At 33.9% G+C, this 21735-nt stretch overlaps 1 long non-coding RNA gene across 2 annotated transcripts; it reads right to left on the bottom strand.

The window, feature by feature from the left end:
- Positions 1 to 18602: 18602 nt before the first annotated feature.
- On the bottom strand, positions 18603 to 21448 carry LOC149139282 (uncharacterized). Of its 2 annotated transcripts, none has more exons than XR_016264381.1 (2): positions 19051 to 21448; positions 18603 to 18852 (listed from the first exon to the last, which is right to left on the bottom strand). It is a non-coding gene; the product is annotated as an uncharacterized LOC149139282 (long non-coding RNA). The 2 variants fall into 2 exon arrangements; XR_016264382.1 differs by having other exon boundaries at positions 18603 to 18964.
- Positions 21449 to 21735: the final 287 nt, after the last annotated feature.

Raw genomic sequence — 21735 nt, forward strand, 5'->3', positions numbered from 1 at the left:
AATGGTTTAGGATTTTTGGATGTTGTAAGATTTGATATATTGTATTGTAAACAATGAAGTTGATTGATGATAAATTAGAGGTGTGGCTCTAAAAAATTTGTTGGTTTTCTTGGTTTGGGTTTCTATGGAAAATCTTTGAGTAATATGTGATTTTCATTGTTTTAGTTTTTAGTTTTCTTAGAAATATATGTTTGCATTATATTATTTCTTTTGTAAGCTTAGCAAGACCTTTTACATTCATTCATTTTCAACAAAAGAAGGTTACAACCGGAGTCAAGACGTTTAGTGGCCTCAAAGTGCCCATTGGGAAACCAGTTCTATTGGCCACCAAATAGCATTATATGCCATACAAAAACCAAATGATTTAAGTTTGTCTTACAGTGCCTTGTAAGACTAAATGTTTGGAAACCATATACATCCTAGATAGCTATAGTATAGATAACTAGTCGACATGTACGTCATAGAAAATTAAACAAAAAACAAGTACAACCATATCCAAGCAAATTTCTACTCAATAGAGGACTCCATAGGAGCTAGGTCCTTTTCACTCAAACTTGGTAATTCAAACTGAGGAAGACACAAAATGTGTTTTTAAATGCGGCTGAGATGAACATTCTGTTACTGAATTTGGAACTGAATGAGTTTGAATCATTCCTGAAATTCCTGAAATCCTAGGTCAGATTTTACAGAACATTCTAGAGAGGTCAGGATAGTTTTAATCACAATATTTTTTATCAACCACTATAGGTGAACAATTTTCTTGTATTAGGTGGTGTGGCCTCTGGAATTTCTTGGGTCCAAAACTATGTAATGTTAGTCTTCTATATGAACTTCAACTTATGCCCATTGATTCAATTTGGCTTCCCAATTTGAAATCAATTTCTTAACTTGACTTGGAGTACCTACATGATAGGCCTAGGATGCCTCTTAGATGATTTGAGCATTTATTTTATGACCACATCTTCGTAGATGCTCGTTTGAGGATGGGCCACTACCTCCTCGCTTCCCCAACTCCCTACCTTGACTGCAACCACCTCTTCCCAAAGAACTGGCACCGGGGGTCAGGAGATCCATAGAGATTGTCCACCAAAAAATAGAGCCAAAAGTCGTTAACCACACAAAACAAACCATGAACTAGGGCGAAATTGTCTACTTGCAGTCGAGGTACTTACAAAGATTATGAGGACTTGATACAATAACAGAGCATGAAAGCAAGGTGCAACTTGTGTTAGGCTCAAGCCTATTAAATAAACTAAGGGTTGAATGGAACTTCCACCATCGACAAAAGATACTAAATTTTGGCTCCCCGAGCCCAAGTGAAACCATATATAGAGATAATCCAAGGTGGGTTTGTCGCCTCAAGAAGAAGGCTCAACAGATTGGCTCTCCGAGCCCAATTTCAATAAAACCCACAAGATAAGTGCAATGAATAATATGCAGGAGGTTCAAACTCTTTCCCATTCTTAGAACCAACAATTCAATGATATATCCAACACCAACGAATAGATATACATCCACCAAAAGAATCTAAACCAAATATTTACAATACATTCCCATGCGAGATACAAGAATGCCAAAGAATACATATACATTCATAGAAAAATTATACATTACATAAGGCAAGGCAACAACCACTTTCCAATTTTCTAGACATTGGTTTTCATTCCTTACAAATAACATATTGTAGTACTTGTCATTTAGGTTTCGAGAGACATTAAAAGAATTTGCATACCACGGTCAGAGAATGGGAATAAAAAAATTTACATACCCAACAAAAGATTCCATTAACCTGAGAGAACCAGTCGCGTCCAAGAAGTAGACCCACCTGACCTTCCTTGCAAATGAGAATACGCTTACTAGGAGTATTCTCTCACCACCAAGAACCAAAACCCAACTCAAGACAGTTAATTCTTAGATTGACAAGCCCTTACCACCTGGAGTTTAAGAGCACAACAACTTAACACTTCCCATGTGCATTGTCACCCAACATTCATAACCAAGCATGTGAGGGTGTGGGTCGAGCTGCCCTCCTGCTCTTTTATCAGTTGGTTTGCGCATGACAGGGATTCCAAGAAGATCCATGACCTACACCTCAATTAGGGATCATATATTGCTCCCCTATCAGGGGCCTGATTAGGGTAAGTGAGTTGTCCCAAACCAATTTCTCAAACCAAGTGAGTTGTCCTCCAGCTATGGCTAAGCTTCTCCCATTGAGTGCCATGATTCAATTTTTTGATCATTTCAATGACTAGATTAGAATCTCCTTCCACCACCAACCGTCTATACCCTTCTCATTTAGCTATGAGTACCCATGTTTTACTCCATTGAATTTTTTGTCATTGTTTCTTCCAAAGCCATAGTCTGTTGCATAAAAATGTTTAACCTGGTACTGGGAGTCCTTGAATAATCCTCTAAACCCAACATCTCCAAGGTTACCTTTGGAGGCTCGATCAAAATTAATTTTAAGAAAATCAATAGGAGAAGCCAAAAAGCTAGAATGAGAGGACCTAGGAGAAAGCAAGAGCTTCCAGGAGGATGGGGCAAGCATTTGTAGAGATAGATTCAAAATAGTGAGGATCCTTGCTTCATGGGGGGCAACCTGCCAATCATCTGGATGCCATTTCTCAGATAAGATAGTTCTTTGATATTCTTGATGACTCTTTCCCATACTTCTGCTTAGGAGTGTCTCTGCTCTTTGAAGATACTTCTGTTGTGTTCATTCCCAATCACCCAGAGGAGGAAGCCCAAAGCAATGCTTTAAGCCCGGTTCAAGACAGGGCTTGAGAAAATTTCATTCCTCCACATTTAAATAGAAGCTCTGATACTAGTGTTATCTCAGTATAGGTGACCAAAAAGGTGCCCAATATTTCTTAAGAGTTGGTCTACGTAGGGACAAAGGTTCAAAATATGTTCCATATCTGCATTATGGGATTCACACAAAATGCATATGAACGGTCCCTGGACATCCCTTTTCTGGAGTTGATCCCATGTAATAATTCTTCATCGGCACACCAACCATAAGAAGTATGTCACCTTTATCCATAATTGTCATGTCCATATCTTCCTCCATATAGGGCTAAAGTAATCTTAAGGCTCATTTGTAGCAAGTTTATAGGCTTCCTTGATAGTAAACATTCCCTTGGTGGCATAACCCCATCGTAAGATGTATTCACCTTTGAGTTTTGCAAGATTTTTGGATTGAAACTTCTTCTCCATGATCTCCCAGTGGTCTGAGTTTAGGGGATTAGGCCAATCTTGTTTCCCTTTTCATTGACTCCAAGCGGTATTTTAGGATGGTCGCCAGAAGTGCTCCACAAAAGTATAGTTATGCCTACTCGTGAAAATAAAAATGTTTGCAAGATCTTGTCGGCTAAAGATATTAGCTCGTTGTTACCATGAGACTTGCCAAAAGAGTGCTCATCATCCATCATGGATTTCCTAGAAAGTATGCAATCAAATGAGATGTCTATTAGTCAAGGCTAAATTCCGGATTGAGGAGCCTTTAGGGGTATCATGAATTCTTAATTTATCTTTAGTAGATCCAGGAATTTGGTATTTGGGGTTACATATAAGCTTCCACAAATCTGATCCACCCTGAATCCACCTCCAGCATAATTTCACACCCATAACTTGATTGATTGTATAAGGATCCCATAGACCAAGGCCTCCAACTAATTTGTTGTTGGTAATATGGGTCCATGAGACTAAAGCCCATTTTTTGGCATCTTGAGCACCCCTCCATAAAAATGTTTTGAAGGTTTTGATCGTGTTAGAGCACAAAGATTTAGGACAAACTAAACGCCATAACTGGTAAAACAACATGGATTAGAAAACAACCTTCAAAAGAAGCACCTGACCCATATGTTTCCATTATATTATTGTAAAAGGTTTAAAACTTAAAAATTGTAAACAATTTTTCATACTATGGAAACTATCAAAAACATATAATCTATATGGTTTCCTCAACCAATTAAATTCTAAAATGTTCTTCAAGGTTGGTAGTATAAGTACCCAACTATTTTAACTATTTAACTTCTAGGACCATATTCATCTCATCGAGTGCTAGAGCATAAAATCTTGCTTGTAGTTCCAATTCTTGTATTTAAAGTAAGACATTGGGACAATGTCTCACTTCCTTAACCTTTTATCCATCAACTGTTAAAATTGTGAGGTCCTTGGTGGGATAAACAAAATGGTTTAGTTGTTTACTGAAACTGATGTATCCAATTATGAATAATACTAGAATATATTATTATTGTCATGTTCATATTTTTATGATTCCTTTGAGCTTTAATGTCATAGTTTGTAATTTCTTGGCCTTGGTGTAGGTGGAATTATAAGATTGATTTTCTTTTTCCTTTGGAAATTGGATCTTATCAACCTTTTTTAAAAGAGGCAAAATAAATTTTGTAGTTAGCTCTTGCATTTGGTCATCGCTAATAATATCATCCTTTTGAAGCACATCTTCATTCCTATTTAATTTTGTGCATGAGATTAATGCTAATGATGCTTTCGATAATGTTGTGTCATATTTGGAATCTAAGTTGTATGTTATTGTGATTTCATTTTCTAATTTCAAGAATTTTATTTACTTTCCATCCACTGTTATATAATAATGTAATAACATGTATTCACACTGAGGCCTAAGAGTCCAACTTTTACCACAGTTATGACAATTCTTGTCCTTGTTTTTCTCTATGGTTGAAAGTTGATATTCATCAATATTGTAATCACCTAATGCATTGTAATTGGTTATCTTGTTTGAGATTTTGAAAGCTACCTCATGTTGAGCATTAACCTCTCTATCAATTATATTTTTTGTGCATTTGGATCCAACCAAATTCTTAAGTCTTGGTAGTCTTAGCTTTTTGCAAATAATATTATAAAATAAAGTAGATCATTAAACGAAAAAAGTTTAGATAGATATGATTCACATATATAAACTCAAAAGAAGATACAATAACATAAAATGATAGTGTTAATGCATAAAAAATGCATATATTACATTGGAGTTTATTTTTGTACATATCATTGTTCACTAAGAAAATCATTTCCAATTATGGATGTGGGATATTTATTGTTTTACAAAAAATAAAACATTAACATATCCTAGATCCATAACGTGACTTTATTACAAGGTAACGGTTATATCCTAAAACCAACTCTTAATGCTTACAATATCGAAATAAAAACATATGAACCAAAGATATAAAAAAAAAATGACTCAAACCTAAAACACCAAAACTAATCATTCTTCAAAAGCTTCTTCTTTGAAAAAATTTATTGTACTAAGTAGAGCCCCATCAAGCTACCTCATAACTCTCATAAGGTATAGCTCTCGAGTTAAATTCCCAAGGTCATATATTCCACCTCCTCAAGCTTCCAACTTACTAATCTTCTGAATCATTGCACAACTATCAATGTTTTGCTACATCCATAGTGCTCCATCAAGTTGTCTCATGACCCGTGTAAGGGCATAATTCCCAAGATTCACAAAGTTAACGTTCAAGCTATCCAGGCAACCATCTAATTTGAGTTGTATCTACACTAGATGCATTTGTATCTTCAAAGTGTGGTATTCTTAAAATTTGTAGAATGGCCTTTCTTTAATAAGATCATTACCATTTTCAACATCAAATGGATCTTCAACAATGGAAATAATAGGTACATGTGGTGTCTTTCTAAATTTTCCCTTCAGAATGTTATTGGCTCAAAATCCACAGTTCCAAGTTTTGTAAACCATTTTCTTTCATCAGTAACACTCCATGACCCACTTGTATTTTGTTGACTTACTATGATTATTTGTTGTGTCTAAATCCATCTATAGTAAAAAATCGCCTTTAATCTCTCTTGTAAATGTTCTCTTTTATTTAGTTAAGAGAGTTTAAATCATGTTTTCTAGAGTTTGAGAAGACATGTTGATGATCCTTAAATATGTCTCTATTAACACCAATCCTTAGGTATTAATGATCACAAAGACTCCATGGATTTTAGACTACTGAAGTCACAAGAGTGGAAACCTTGTCTTTAACGGTTTGTGTAGAAATTATGTTCTCTACACATCTTGTAGAGAAACTGCTGTAGGTTAACTCAATAATGCAATATACCAAAGCAAAATACTATAACCTACTTCTACTATCAACTTTGCGGAAGCTTAAAAACTTTGAGCAAGATCAAGCTAAACACATATAACTAGAAGAAGAATCAATACACATGAAACATTGAAAATACTCAGGGGAAAGCCTTAGCTAAAAACCCCACTATCTGTATTATCATAAAAGGTGGAAATATATCAAGATTACACAAAGCTTTAGCTCTCACAGCTAGCCAGCCCTCAATACAATCCTCCTGGATGCTCACAGGCAAACAAGCTTCTCACAAACCTTCTCCTCTGCCCTCCAAGCCTCCTATTTCCTTGCGTAATTTTCCCTGGGTGATCCAGTTGTTACCTGGTGTAACACTGATCTCACACACTACTCCAACACACTGTCAAAACTGCGGAATCCTCAACGAACCTCTGTTCCTTTTGCATGGATGAGTTTCCTTTATTGGAAAACTCATGCAACTAATAGTACAATGTCCCTGTCTTTAATATCAACTAGGTCTTTCTCTGAATAGGCATGCATGAGTTATTTATGAGAGAATCCTCAGTTATGTGGAGTACACTAGTTTGATGCATGCATGCATTAACTCACTAAACTCACAATTAGTTCCTCAAACTGTTTGGAACTAATTTATTTAGGACATAACTCAATTAACTGAGCTAACTAATTACAACTCAATCTTATCTCCTTAATTAAAGGATAATCTCCTTGATTTAAGGGATAACTGTTGCATGACTTCACAAAGACTTCTAGCTTTAATTTCTACAACTAATTAACTCAAGATGAATTAATTAATTATTTTTCAAGTAGCTGGGGAGACTAAATTCGAATTTTAATTCTCAATTTTAATTCAAGGACAAATTAAAATTGGAATATTCTATTTTTGGCATTTCTATTTTTAGCATTTCTTGTTGCTATTTTCAACACTCCCTCTCAACAAGAAAGGGATTATCTGCCACCCTGATCCTATCTCTATGGAACTTGAATTTACACTTTGATAATGCCTTTGTCAAAATGTTAGCATCTTGCTCCTTTGTCGAAATATACGGCAACAACATGATCCTCCTCGCTACATAACCTCTGAGATGATGATACCAGATGTCGATGTGCTTGGACCTATCATGAAATACTAGATTCTGAGTGAGTTTAATACAAATCTGATTATCACAATAGATCACAGTTGGATCCATCCTCTGATCAAACAAACCAACTAGGATTTTCCGCATCCAGATGACCTCACATGCTGCTTGACTTGTAGCCATGTATTATGCCTCTGCCGAGTTGAGTGCAACTGACCTCTGTTTCCTGTTGTACCAAGAAACTACCACTGACCCAAGGTTGAAAATCCCTCCTGATGTGCTCTTCCGATCTGATGGACTCCCTGCCCAATCTGCATCAGTGAAGCCCTGTAAGTTCACTCCCTATGTTTGTCTGTACCATAATCCATACTGAGATGTGCCTCTGAGGTATCTCAATACATGCTTTGCTGCCTTCCAAAACATCTTGGTAGGCTGAAACATCGCTTGACTTAGCTGGTTCACCGCATAGCACAAATTTGGTCGTGTGTTCACTAAGTACATCATTGAACCCACAAGATGTCTGTACACAGTAGCCTCTACTACTTCTCCTGAAGTAGCATCCTCCTTCCTCCAATTACCTTCTAGAGGAGTCTACATGGGCTTTCACTTCTCCATGTGGAATATCCTGAGTATCTCATTGGCTTACTTGCCCTAAGACACAAACAACTCCTTATGCTTCTGCCATACTTCCATGCCAAGGAAGTAATGCATGAGACCCATGTCTTTCATCTCAAATTCTCTTGCAAGGTCCTCCTTGAAAGACATGATCAACTGATCATCACTTGTCAATATGAGATCATCAACATAAAGTACAATTATCAACTGCTTACCTTTCACCATGATGTGGTACAAGTTCGCATCTGCTTCACTCTTTGTGAAGCCTAATCCGATGAAGTAGTTGTCGATCCTGGTGTACTAAGCACGAGGTGCTTGCTTCAGCCCGTACAAAGCTCTCTTGAGTCGGCACACATGCGACTCATGATCAAAGGTCTCAAAATCTTCCAGCTGCTCTATGTACACCTCTTCCTCAATTTGGCCATTGAGGAATGCAGTCTTCACATCCATCTGATGGATCTTCCAACCCATCTGTGCTGATAGAGCCAATATAGATCTAATAGATGAGTACCTTGCAACAGGAGCAAAAGTCTCATTATAGTCAATCCACTCAACCTGTGAAATGCCACGGGCAATAAATCTTTCCTTATTCTTCTCCACACTACCATCAACAACTTGCTTTACCTTGTAAATCCAATAGGAACTCACAACTGACTTGTTCTCCGGTCTTGGAACCACATTCGAAACATTGTTCCGAACTATGGAGTCATACTCCTCCACCATAGCATTAACCCAAATCGGCTATTGCACTGCTTCCTCAAAGGAAGATGGCTCGGTCTTAGCACATTCCCCAACAAGGGCCATGTATCTAGTGTACCTATCAGGTGACCTCCTAAGTCTACGCTGAGAAGATGGTTCTCCCACATTCTCTCTTGCATCCGACAACAATCTGTCAACTTCTTTTTTACACTTTCGCCCATCTCTCGAAGACTCTGCTTGAGTGGATGTCTCCACTCCTAGAACCTCTGCATGCGACTACTCTGCATCAATTTGAGGCTCCTCCTCCTTAGAAACCAATAGTTCCTCCATAGTCTGTAGTTTGAGCTCCCTCTCAAGGGAAACTCGCATGGCCTTCTGCTCATCAGACCTGAGATCTCTGCGAACCACTATCCTCCGACTGGTAGGCAAGTGCAACCGATAGTTGTGAGGTGTATCAATGTACCCCACAAGTATTCCCAACTCAGTTGTTGGCTCAAGCTTCTTCTGTGTATCCTTTGTCACATGGCAATATACCGATGAGGCAAAGATCTTGAAGTGACCCACATCTGGTCTCTTACCAGAGAGCTTCGTCTGGTGTTTTCATCCCAAGTATGCGATGCAGGCTTCTATTCTGCAAATAGACCGCTGTGTTGCATGCCTCATCCCACAAGTGAAGTGGTAGGCCTTGGTCATGGAGCCTCGCCTGTGCTACCCCTACAATAGTTCTGTTCTTCTTCTCGACCACCCCATTCTGTTGTGGGTTATGAGGTGTTGTTAACTCTCGTTTAATTCCTTCCACTGCACAGAAGTCCTTAAAATCTTGAGAGACATATTATCCACCGTTTTCGCTTCTCAAGGCCTTGATCTTCTTCCCTGATTCTTTCTCAACCAAAGCTTTGAACTCACAAAACTTTGAGGAGGTTTGATCCTTCTTTTGCATGAAATAAATCCAGCATTTATGAGAATAATCATCAATGAAAATCACATAATATCTTTGCTTCACTGTGGATTCCATCGAGAATGGTCCATACACATTAGTATGAACTCGCTCTAAGATCGCTTCTACTCGACTGTCTCGATCATGAAAGGAAGACTTGGCATACTTTCCCAAGGTAAAACCTTTGCATGTGTCAACTTGCTCAAGTTTACCTTTCGGAAGTCTGATAGATATCTACTGCATTATATTCAAGGCCCCATGATGCAAATGGCCCAACCATCTGTGCCGTAACTCGCCAATGTCTTGGCTTTGCACCAATTCTGCTTTCGAACTCAATGCAGCACAGTCATCTACCTCTAGTTTATAGAGATTCTTTACACGAATCCTGATACTCTTGGTATGACCCGTGGCTATGTGTCTTAGGAATGTCTTTCCTTTACTGAAGACAACATCGTAACCTTTTTCCTCCAACATCACGACAAATACCAAGTTCTTCTTGAGTCCAGTCACATACTTCACATCAGTCAAGGTGATAGGAGCTCCATGCTCCCTCTTAAAAGTAAGTGTGCCCACTCCTGAAACACTATACCTTCCGTCGTCACCCATCTCTATGCGCATCTTGAGGTCTTTCTCCTCCAAGGTAGTGAATAAAATTTTATCACCGATCATGTGGAATGAGGTTCCACTGTCAATATACCAAACACAACCCATCATCGATGACACCATGCATGCGAAGAGGGTAAAGTCCATTTCAAACTGAGAGGCTAATGCCTCACCTTCCGATCCTTCCGAGGATCCCTTCTTGGACTTCTTCGATGGGAAATTAGTTGCATAATGTCCCATCTTGTGAATTCGGTTTGCACCTGCAACCCCAAACTTCAAACTTCGAATTCTTCTCAGTAAACTGTTCACAGCTCTAATAACCTTTGCTCCGATACCATGTAGAACTTTTTCTACAAAACCTCGCTCTGATACCATGTAGAAATTCTTCTCTCTACACATCTTGTAGAGAAACTGTTGCAGGTTAACTCGATAATGCAATATACCAAAGCAAAATACTATAACCTACTTCTACTATCAACTTTGCGGAAGCTTAAAAAATTTGAGCAAGATCAAGTTGAACACATATAACCAGAAGAAGAATCAATACACATGAAACACTGAAAATACTCAGGAGAAAGTTTTAGCTAAAAACCCTACTATCTATATTATCATACAAGGTGGAAATATATCAATATTACACAACGCTTTAGCTCCCACAGCTATCCAGCTCTCAGTACAATCCTCCTGGGTGCTCACAGGAAAACAAGGCTTCTTAAATACCTTCTCCTCTGCCCTCCAAGCTTCATATTTCCTTGTGCAATTTTCCCTGGGTGATCCAGTTGTTACCTAGTGTAACACTGGTCTCACACACTGCGCCAACACACTGTCAGAACTGCACAATCCTCAAGGAACCTTTGTTCCTTCTACATGGATGAGTTTCCTTTATAGGAAAGCTCATGCAACTGATAGTACAATGTCCTTGTCTTTAATCTTAAATGGGTCTTTCTCTAAATAGACACACATGAGTTATTTATGAGAGAATCCTTAGTTATCTGGAGTACACTAGTTTGATACATGCATGCATTAACTGACTGAACTCACAATTAGTTCCTCAAACTGTTTGGAACTAATTTAACTGGACATAACTCAGTTCACTGAGCTAACTAATTACAACTTAATTACAACTCAATATTATCTCCTTAATTTAAGGGATAACTGTTGCATGACTTCACAAAGACTTCTAGCTTGAATTTCTCCAACTAATTAATTCAAGATGAATTAATTAATTATTTTTCAAGTAGCTAGTGAGACTAAATTCGAATTTTAATTCAAGGACAAATTAAAATTGGAATATTCTGTTTTTGGAATTTCTATTTTTAGCATTTCTTGTTGCTATTTTCAACAGTTTGAGACTCTACTATAATTTCATGTTATCATATTATATTAAAAAAATGATCTAGATCGCTACATGAGGAAAGACTAGATAAAGATACTCAAAATAACACAATATGATATTATCAATGAATAACTAGTGCATACATAAAAATGAAGTAACTGTTTGCCTCCTTATATATCATTGTTCAATAAACCAATCATTTCCACTCATGAATATGGGGTTAGACCATTTGACACAAAATTTTAAACATTGACATATCCTTAACCCATAAGGTTACTTTACTACGTAGTGAGCCTTATATCCTAATACAAAATGGGTTTTTATATTGAATATACAATTTGAGTAGTTGATCTTTTCTTTGGCAAGTGATCTAATCATAAATGTCAGCTTCAATGTCTAAGGATGCCATTGATAATTTTATATTTTGTTAATAAGTTGGTTCTTGGAAAAAATCTATTCAATAGTATTAACCCACATTATAGTTTTTCTATGATCTAGTCCATCATATTTTTGTATATCAATTATGATTTTATTTAGAAAATCCATGTTATCTTGGTATCTCTAGTAGCTAATGTTTAATGAATTTAGACTTGCCGGTGGTATTTGGTAGACTAAAGGTTGTGGAAATAATGCATCTACCCCTTTAGTTAGTGGGTAGTTTATTTCACTATGACCATTAATTGTCTTCTATATTTCATCCTTTTCTTCATTCCTCATTCTTAATAGGGCTTGCCATAATTTTTTAGAATCTTCCATTACACTTTCATTTTTTTCCTCCTCTATTAATTTATCTATAACTCATTCCTTTTGTGTTTCTCCTAACACTTTGTGTCATTTTCCTAACTCTTTCTATCCCTTCTAATATTAACAAGATAATGTTTTAGGTTATTGACTTCATCCCCACAACAATTAACATCTACATGCAATTTGTCATTACAAACCATCTTAATCTCTTCTTTACAAACTCCATGTTTTTATTATTATTTTAGATTTAATTTATAAGCCAATAAAATTGATTTGCTATTCAAATCACACTATCAAGATTGGATTTTGAGGGTTTTTCTTTGTAAGGCATCCAAGGATGGAAATTCATGGTAATTGGGAGGAGACACTCAACAAATCTATCCATGTTAAAGGTTTGTGTGGCTTAGGCCAAGTGAAATCATTGTGTGATTTGTATGGCTTAAATGTCCCCTAACTTGTATCTTCTTAGGCAACAAACTAGTCTCATAAGTCACCGAACACACTAGCAAACCAAAAAAAAGATAAGACTAACTTGCTATAATACTCAATTAAAAAAAAACGATCTATGGGGTTATGACTTTAACAAAAGTCACATGGAGAAAAGCTATATGGATTTCAAATGGATATAACATCTATTTATATATAAATTAAAAACTATTGTATGGATAATTAAAATCATATAGTGGAAAAATACATAAAATTATAAGTGTACAATAAAGGAAAATGTACAAGAAAGGACTTATGTACATTGATATCTCAATTATTACAACATATGAAATTGCACAAGATAGTGGATGGTATGACCATGCATGGATTGTAAGAGTTGTAAATAATATTTTATAGGTACAAATTTAGTGATTAGACCTATAGGTACAATAGTAATTTCCAACACCTACCATATGAAACAATGACAAATATGTTTGTCTAAATAGAATAAAGGGTTATGCAAAATTAACCAAGAGTTAGCTTTGATAGAAAATGAGATAAACCAATTGGTTTATTGTTGAAATTACAAAAACAATTTTACAAGTATAAAATTATGGAATAATAAGAATGATTGATACAATGATGATTACGATGAGCCTCATGATTGTGTACATTGTGTATTTTCTTGCAGAGACTATTCACTAGGAAAAAAGTGTGTCATTTTTTCCTTTCATTATCTTGTTATTATTATTATCTAAAATTAACAAGTCAAAAAGATATTATGCATCTAAAGGTTTTTAATCCCTCTTAACACCATATTAAGAACTAATATATTTTAGCTATGCATTAATCATATTTTTGATCACATAAGTGGTGGGTATGAATAAGTTACATATCATATACGAATGGCAACAATTTCCCACATATATCATACAAAACAACAATATGAATGCCATTTCCCACATATCATACAAAACAAAAATATGAATGTTTTCCAGATAGAAATTGAGGGTTATACAAAAATAACCATGAGTTGGATTTGATATCAAGTGAGAAAAACTAATTAGTTTATCATTGAAATTGAAATCTTGAATATTTCTGCAAGTAAAAAATATTGAATAATAATAATGGTTGATGCAATGATGATTATAATGAGTTTTGTGGCTGTCGTCATCATCATCATCATCAAATGGCCAATAAGAAATTATCCATCTAAAGAGTGTTCATCCCTCTTAATACTACATTAATAATTAATATCTTTTAGCGATATTGAATAATAATAATGGTTGATGCAATGATGCTTATAATGAGCTTTGTGACCGCCACCAGCACCATCATCATCAAATGGCCAATAAGAAATTATGCATCTAAATAGTGTTAATCCCTCTTAATACTATATTAATAATTAATATCTTTTAGCACTACATTAATCATGGATTTGATCACATAAGTGGCTGCTATAAAGAAGTTACATGTCAATATAGAGTCATGAAATAGATTGCACAAATTTCCATGTGAGAAGCAATTGTCAAATGAGGTTTTACAAAATTACAAACCTTAAAGAGCACAAATGGGTGTGACATGAGTTGAGTTGTTATTTGATGCAAATCCTTAATTAACTTCTAAAAGGCATATTTCCTTTTTCAAGTTAATTACTAATAATGATGATCATCCACTCAAGCCAACATTAGTTCATCAAACCAATAAAACTATTATTAGTCATTTTGATTTAACATATTCTTTTTAAAATTGAGTAACTTAAAAATGAAATTTCTGAATTAATGATCATTATAGGTTAATAAGTTATGGAGTTTAATTTTATTACAAATGTTTTGAAAATTACATTTGATGTCATGGTACATTACCACTTGAAGAGAGTGTTTTCATCCTCTACATTATTTATCTCACTAATTTGAGTTCTTTGTGTAAAGTTGTATTATACATTTTTCAATGTCAAATTTCTTATAAACTAAGGAATTTAGTTTGCATCTTTGTCATTTGTTGGAACTTAAAATTCTAAGAAGATAGTTTGAATCTTATAACTTGAAGTTGATGATTTCTTTTTAGTAATTCAACTCTATTTTATTCTTAATCTCCTTATTGCTCCACATATATTTTACAATTTCCTTATTTCTCCACATATATTTCTAAAACTTAATTATAATAATGCTTCATATTTTCATTCAAGGGGAAATCATTTTAATAATAAACACCTTTCCTTATAATTATCATCATTACCTTTCAGGTAGAAGTTAAAACTACAATTGAGTATAGTATCCTAGCTTCATATATGGAGCTAGGTTGAGGTGGATACTTCATACCACATGAGCTCTATTTAGCATTAGCAATGATGGAGCACAAGGGATACTAGCTATTTTGGGGATACTATAAGGAATGAAATTTCCCAAATGGTCCTTGAGTAAGACCTAAAACTACTTATGATTAGCTAAGAATTCATCTTCTTTTAATGTAAGGAAATAGATTAATGGCCCAAAACCTAAAGGCATATGGCAAGAGTGAAAGCCTATTCCCTTATGGACCACTAAGGATTTATTTTAGGTGACATTATTTTCCTTAAATAACAATTACTAGTCATCCTATATTCGTAGATAGCAGCCATTATGGTTTTCCACTCTCTCACACACACACAATATGTATGTGCGTATATATATATATATATATATATATATATATATAAACAAACACTCACATGAATAATGTAGAGGTGAAAATAATTAACTCTAGGGGGTGACTTATTTTTATTTATTTGCTCCAATATATATATATATATATATATATATATATATATATATATATATATATATATAACACTCAAATAAGTAAAGTCATTTAAACAAAACACTCAAATGAATAATACAGGGGTGAAAATAGTTTACTATAGGTGGTGTCCTATTTTCATTTATTTCCTCCAAATAGTTTAGCATTATGAACAAAGTCCATAAGCCTAAGACTTTTTACTTCATTAATAAATGGACTTTACTTTAAATTTAATGCACATGTTGAAAATTAAGGTCATAGTCATATTTTTATACCTAGATAGTAGTATATATCACTTTTTATTTTGGTAAAAAAATTGACTTTCAAACTTTTAAAACAAATTCTAAGAAATTAAGAAATTGATTAAAGGTTCTAAAGAGAAACAAATATTAAGTTCAATAGTTTTGAAAATTAAGAATTTAATTTATATTTTTTGATATGTGAATAACTTTTTTCTATTTGTTGGATGATTATTTTTATGTGGTTTTAAATTGAATTATGAGATATAAAATTATATTAAAAAATAAAAAAAATCTGAAAATAATTATTTGCCATGGATTATAAATTTGTAGAGGAAAATGTCATCTCATAGTTGCTCATCATTTTTCATGCAATAAACCTATTTCTTGAATTTAAATAAAAAATTAATCTATTGCTTTATTGATTTGGAGTTGATAAAATTTTAGTAAGTGTTTTAAATACTAATTTCTAAAATAGCTTCAATTGTCAAGAACTTTTTGCATAAAAAGTACTACCCAACAAAGCCATATTAAACTTGTTAATTTATATATCAATAATTTAATTTCAAGTATTTTCTTATAAGATAGATACTTATTTCTAAAACATTAGATTTTAATGAACTTCCCAAAAAAAACTATAATAAGTTTCCAAAAAAACACTAAAACAACCTTCCAAAAAAACCTGAATAATGCATTTTTATGAAAAATAAATTTTATTTTCCAACTATTTATAATGCTATAGATATCCCCTAACATATTAAAAAATCAATATGCTTATTTAAAAGAAAAAAATTCATAAAACAATATATTAAAAATAAATTAATTATTTTTTAATTAAAAGTTTCCGAAAAACCATTTTATAATTTGAAAAAAAAATCATTTTTATATTAAAAAAATTAACCGCTTTAATAAAATTTTATAAGTAAATAACAAGAATGACCAATCTTAAAAGATCAAACTTTAACTTATTTAATCTTCTATATGAAAGTTAAAAAAAATAATATTCATTTACAAAATAATATCGATATATTATTACAATGTAGGAACATCAGAACAAAAGATCGTGATGAGAAATAAAACAATGGAACATCATTACAAAAGATTGTGATGACTAAATAACACAATATTCATGTTATATTTTTTCGTTGACCTAAAAAAATAAAACTATGGAAATGGATATAGATTTTTAGCTTACACTATTGTGTTGAGAGTTTTAAGCTGTCGAATTTGTCAAAAAGGTTCGTGCATAGGTTCATGTAGAATAAAATATTCATCTGCAAGTTTTATTTTCCGTCGGAGGAAACTTTGTGACAAATTGGTATTATCGCCAATCTTGGATAATACATATTTTACTCTTTTTATCATTGATACACTTAGGAAGTCATTATTTTTTTAAAAAGTTCATGAAATGGAAAGTGAAAAATAGAATGGTTAAAGTGTCTTTTCAATGTTTGTAGCTCAAAAACACTAAATCATTCTGAAATAGAGATTCATGAGATCTAACCATATGAAGTATGGAAACTTCTTTCCATATTTCCTAGTGAAATCTATAGTGACTTTTTTATGTTTCATTTAAAAGCAATCACTACAGTTTTTGGGAAAGAATTAGCAATCATTACAGTTTTTGTGAAAGAATGTGTTTTTGAAGTTCAACATGGCTATGATACAATCCAAACTATATCTCTATTCAACCAAAAAGAACTTCAGGCCGAGGCTAGACGACATGGAACAAATTATCTTCGTTTAGGATGCATAAGGATAGGAGTATCAGCCCTTACCCATAAATGATTGAATATTTTTGTTCTTGCTACTATTAGAGATTTAACTCACAATCGATACAAAACTTCACTCATAGGCGAGATCATAGCTCCTAGGGGATCAGTTTGGTTCTCAATTTGGTTCCATTATTATCCAATTTTTTCTGTGTGCACCTTTCATAAACATCTAAAGATAATTTGCAGTTGCAAATCAAAGCTATAAAGTTTGATTTGAGATGACGAAGGACAAATATTTTTATACAAACAAGGGGTTGTTTTAGACACACCAATAATTTATACCCTTCTTCATACCCAAGTAGAGATTCATAATCAATTGTGATTGTCATTTTAGATCCTTCAAATCAAAAGATTGAACATCATGCAATAAGATAGGAAGACCTTACTTTCACTGAACATTGGGTGGTTGAAGCCCGTAAAAAAACAAAGTTTCAAAACATTACCAGCACACAAATTTCAGAAAACCCATGTTCTTATATTTTATCATTTCCATCTACCTCTACAAATGATGGCTCTTCCTAAACTACTAGATTCGCAACGGTCAAAAGTACGCCTAAGTTGTCTCTAGCCTGTGTAATTTGTACCATGTCGTCTAGCCTCGGCTTGAAATTCTTTTGCGTTTAATAGAGGTGTAGTTTGGATTGTATCACAATTCTGCTGAACTTTAGAAGCACTTTCTTTGACATAAACTCTAGTTATTGCTTTTAGATGAAACACAGAAAAGTGAGTGTAAATTTCACTAGGGGATATAGAACGAAGTTTCCATGGGGCAGATAATTAGATCTCATGAATCGCTATTTCAAAATGATTTAATATTTTTGAGCCACAAACATTGAAAAGATGTAAACTATTCTGTGCTTCACTTTCCATTGAACAAATTTCTCTAAAGAAACTCACTCCCTAGGTGCATCCATGATAATAAAAAGAGTAGACTCCCTAGGTGCATCCATGATAAAAGGAGTAGAATATGTGTTACTGATAAAAAAGAGTAGAATATGTGTTAGTAGGAATTGGCTTTGATACCCATTTGTTACAGGGGCTTTCTAAGCTTACAGATGGATGTACAAACCTATACACGAACTTTCTGACAGATTCAGCCCCTTAAAGCTCTGAACAGGCCTCTGTCTTTACAAGCAGCAATAATAGCGCTTCAGAATCTTAAGCGAGCTTCCAACAAACTTCAGATCAAACAATCATTCACTCATGCAAACATTCATAAATTTGACAGCGGAAATAACAAGATGCACAAGATTTGGTAACACAAATGTTTGCAAATCACTTTATCCATTACATCGTAGATTGTGATTACAGATAGCTAATGGACTGAACAAACTTGACCCTTATAAACATCTGGCCACTTTAAGTCCACAGCTGACTTACCAAAAAAGCTTACACACTTAATCATGGCTGATTACTTTGAAGGACCAGAACAAATAACCACGGGCACCTGACTGGTAACGCTGAAAGCTTAGACCTATTACTGCTGCAAATAAATTTCCAGCCACATGACCGGGAACCTTGAAAAACGCAAATGTATTTTTATAAAGAAGACTGCATCCGATAACAACGGCCACAATAATAGCAGGGCAGCTTGAGCGAGCTAAGGATGAAAGTACTATAGACATATTTCTGGCATCTCAAGTTAAACTTTGTTTTATTATTACAAAAGCATTAATTGAATTTCAAAATCTGCAATAGAAATAAATTTTACGTACCTGAAGTGAAGAGAAATTCATGGGCCTTCCCCCACCGGATCAGTGTTGTTGGAGCTTTGAACAATAAACTCTACCGAGAGTTATCTCACTCTCTCATATCACAAGAATCGCAATCGCTGCTCGCATTCAAGAACCTCATCACTGCCGATCCATACATAGTCCACGGTAGATTAATAGGGTCCCGCAGTCTCCTTCTGCAACTGGACTGTTGTTACCCATAGCAACCGTCATCCAATAGACAAAGTGATTGCTCTCAGAACTCACATCTATGGATCTGCAAGATCCAAGAGACAAAGTGATTGCTCAAGAACTCACATCTATGGATCAGCAAGATTTTAAGGAGATGGGTTCTGGTAATGAATGAATAAATGGGCGTGGGCGTTGCCCCATCTCCTTGATTAGCAGATCCATGGAAGCAAGCGCAAGTACAATCACACAAATCTAATGGTCCAATCCTAACCAGGATTATTTACACTTAAAACATGCTTCAAGCTTGATTTCTTCAATTAGAAAAAGGGCCAAAATCAATCTGTCCAGTGCATGATAGTGGTTGTGGAAAAGACAATCCAGTTGCGCAAAGAAACTGGCGGGACTCTAACCTGCCGTGGACATTTAAGAATCTCTTACCAGTGATGAGGCTCTGGAATCCAACAGCAATGGCCGATCAGTCTTGAGACACAGGAGGGAGTGAGACGAAAAGGGACGCAAGGAATCCCACAGGGCTGAACGACCAATGAGTAAGCAAACTCATTTGTCGAAACTCCTTCGCACCCACGCAATTTAAAAGAGTTGGGTGCAAGTGGCCAATAAGTAGCAATCTCACTTTTTCAAAATCAGAAATGATGGCACCAGTATAGCGTTGAAAAATTTTAATACATTTTGACAGGTTGCTGGCCTTTGTTTGCCACAATCACATGACATGCATGATTTGTAGTAGGTGGTCGGCCATGTTGCTTTACTTCCATCGAAAGTTACCTTCACGTGATTGTCTTCGCATGGTTCTAGAAATTTAAAATTTTAATGATGTCTTGTCATTTTCATGATATGAATCATGCCACTGTGTAAACTCTATCCTCCATTAACAAAATGACAACGTAATGGCTGTCCTGGTTGCAAGTTGGTCCATCCATTACGATAGGGTTTATCAGTTTTGAAAATGTGAATATCATTACGGTAATGTATAATTGATGTGCATTTTTAGTATTTTATGGAACAAAATAAATGTGATGGTTTATATATAGAAAATAAAATAAAATAATATTATATAGTAAAAAGCGATATTAGTAAAGTTGTTTATATATGGAATATTGAGATTTTTTTGTTTTTTTTGTTTTTGTGTGGCAATAATCACATCAGAAATAGAATCATTCAGTGTAATTTATATTAGGGATTTAAATATAATATGAAGTATTTATAAAAAATTTAAACAACAATAATTTTTTAATTAATTTTATAACATAATTTTAAAGAAAAATAAATAAATAATTTAGTTTGTTTTGTTTTTAAGTTGAATATACAATCTATTTCATTAAATTTATATAATTTAATGCAAGTAAAATCATTCATAAGAATAAGTAATTAATTTTTACAATTTTATAATAAAAATAATTCAAAAATACCTATAATAAACAAAAAGTGTTATTTTAATCATGGAAAAAGAAAAATGTTTACACTTACATTAAATGAAGAAAGATAAGCTACAAATGTTTAATAAATATTGTACTTCTTTAATAAAGACTAGCCTACTGAAGTATTATCAACACAAAAAATGAGATTCTTAAAAAAATGAGCGAGAGAGTAGGGGCACTTCTACATAATCGAAGCAAGTAATACAAAAATTGAGATTCTTAAAAAAATGAGCGAGAGAGAAGGGGCACTTCTACATAAGCAAAGCAAGTAAACCAAAATTTGGAAAGGGACAACATTCTTTCAAAAGAACCACCCTTAAGACACCTACACATCTAAAAAGATCCATCTAACTATGCTAAGTGCATAGATAACATAAAATCGAAATGAAGTCCATGCCATAAAAAGATGAAGAAAATTATTGATTATGTGATGCAAAATTAGCCTCTTGTGGCATAGGTCACATCTAGATTTCTTAATTTGGAGTAAGTTAAGTCTACAACTTTTGTTACCTTATTTACTTGCCCAACACCAACATATGCTATAAAACTTGTATAACTAATTTATTCCATTATTAAAAACCAAACCATTACGTCACCATCATCATTTACGAAACCTAATCCGTAATTCTAATTTCTTATTTCAACTTAAAAACTTTATTAATTTTGTATTACAAATTCCCATAACAATAAATTAATGGGGAATCAAACCAAAAACCTCATTATATTTTGGATAACAGTTTTGACCAAATAAAATATATTTCAAAAAATCATAAATAAATTAACATTATACTATTTAATGGGTTAGTTTCAATTTTACTTATTCAACTTTACAAACATCACTTAATATGATAAATACTGAATTATTTAGATTCGTATTAACCCTTGTGAAAATCGAATGAAAGTGAATAATGAGAAATTATATAATTAACTTATATTTTCAGGTATAATTTGTAAATCTGTTCAATATATTAAATTAATTATAATTCATAGAAAATAATAAATCTGTTAGGAAAACAGTATTCGGAGTTAAAAGGTAGCGAGAATACTACGCTTTGTT

The sequence above is a fragment of the Pinus tabuliformis genome, chromosome X (assembly GCF_031772625.1).
Source record: "Pinus tabuliformis cultivar Carrire ecotype Pingquan chromosome X, CPIR1, whole genome shotgun sequence".
Lineage (NCBI taxonomy): Eukaryota > Viridiplantae > Streptophyta > Pinopsida > Pinales > Pinaceae > Pinus > Pinus tabuliformis.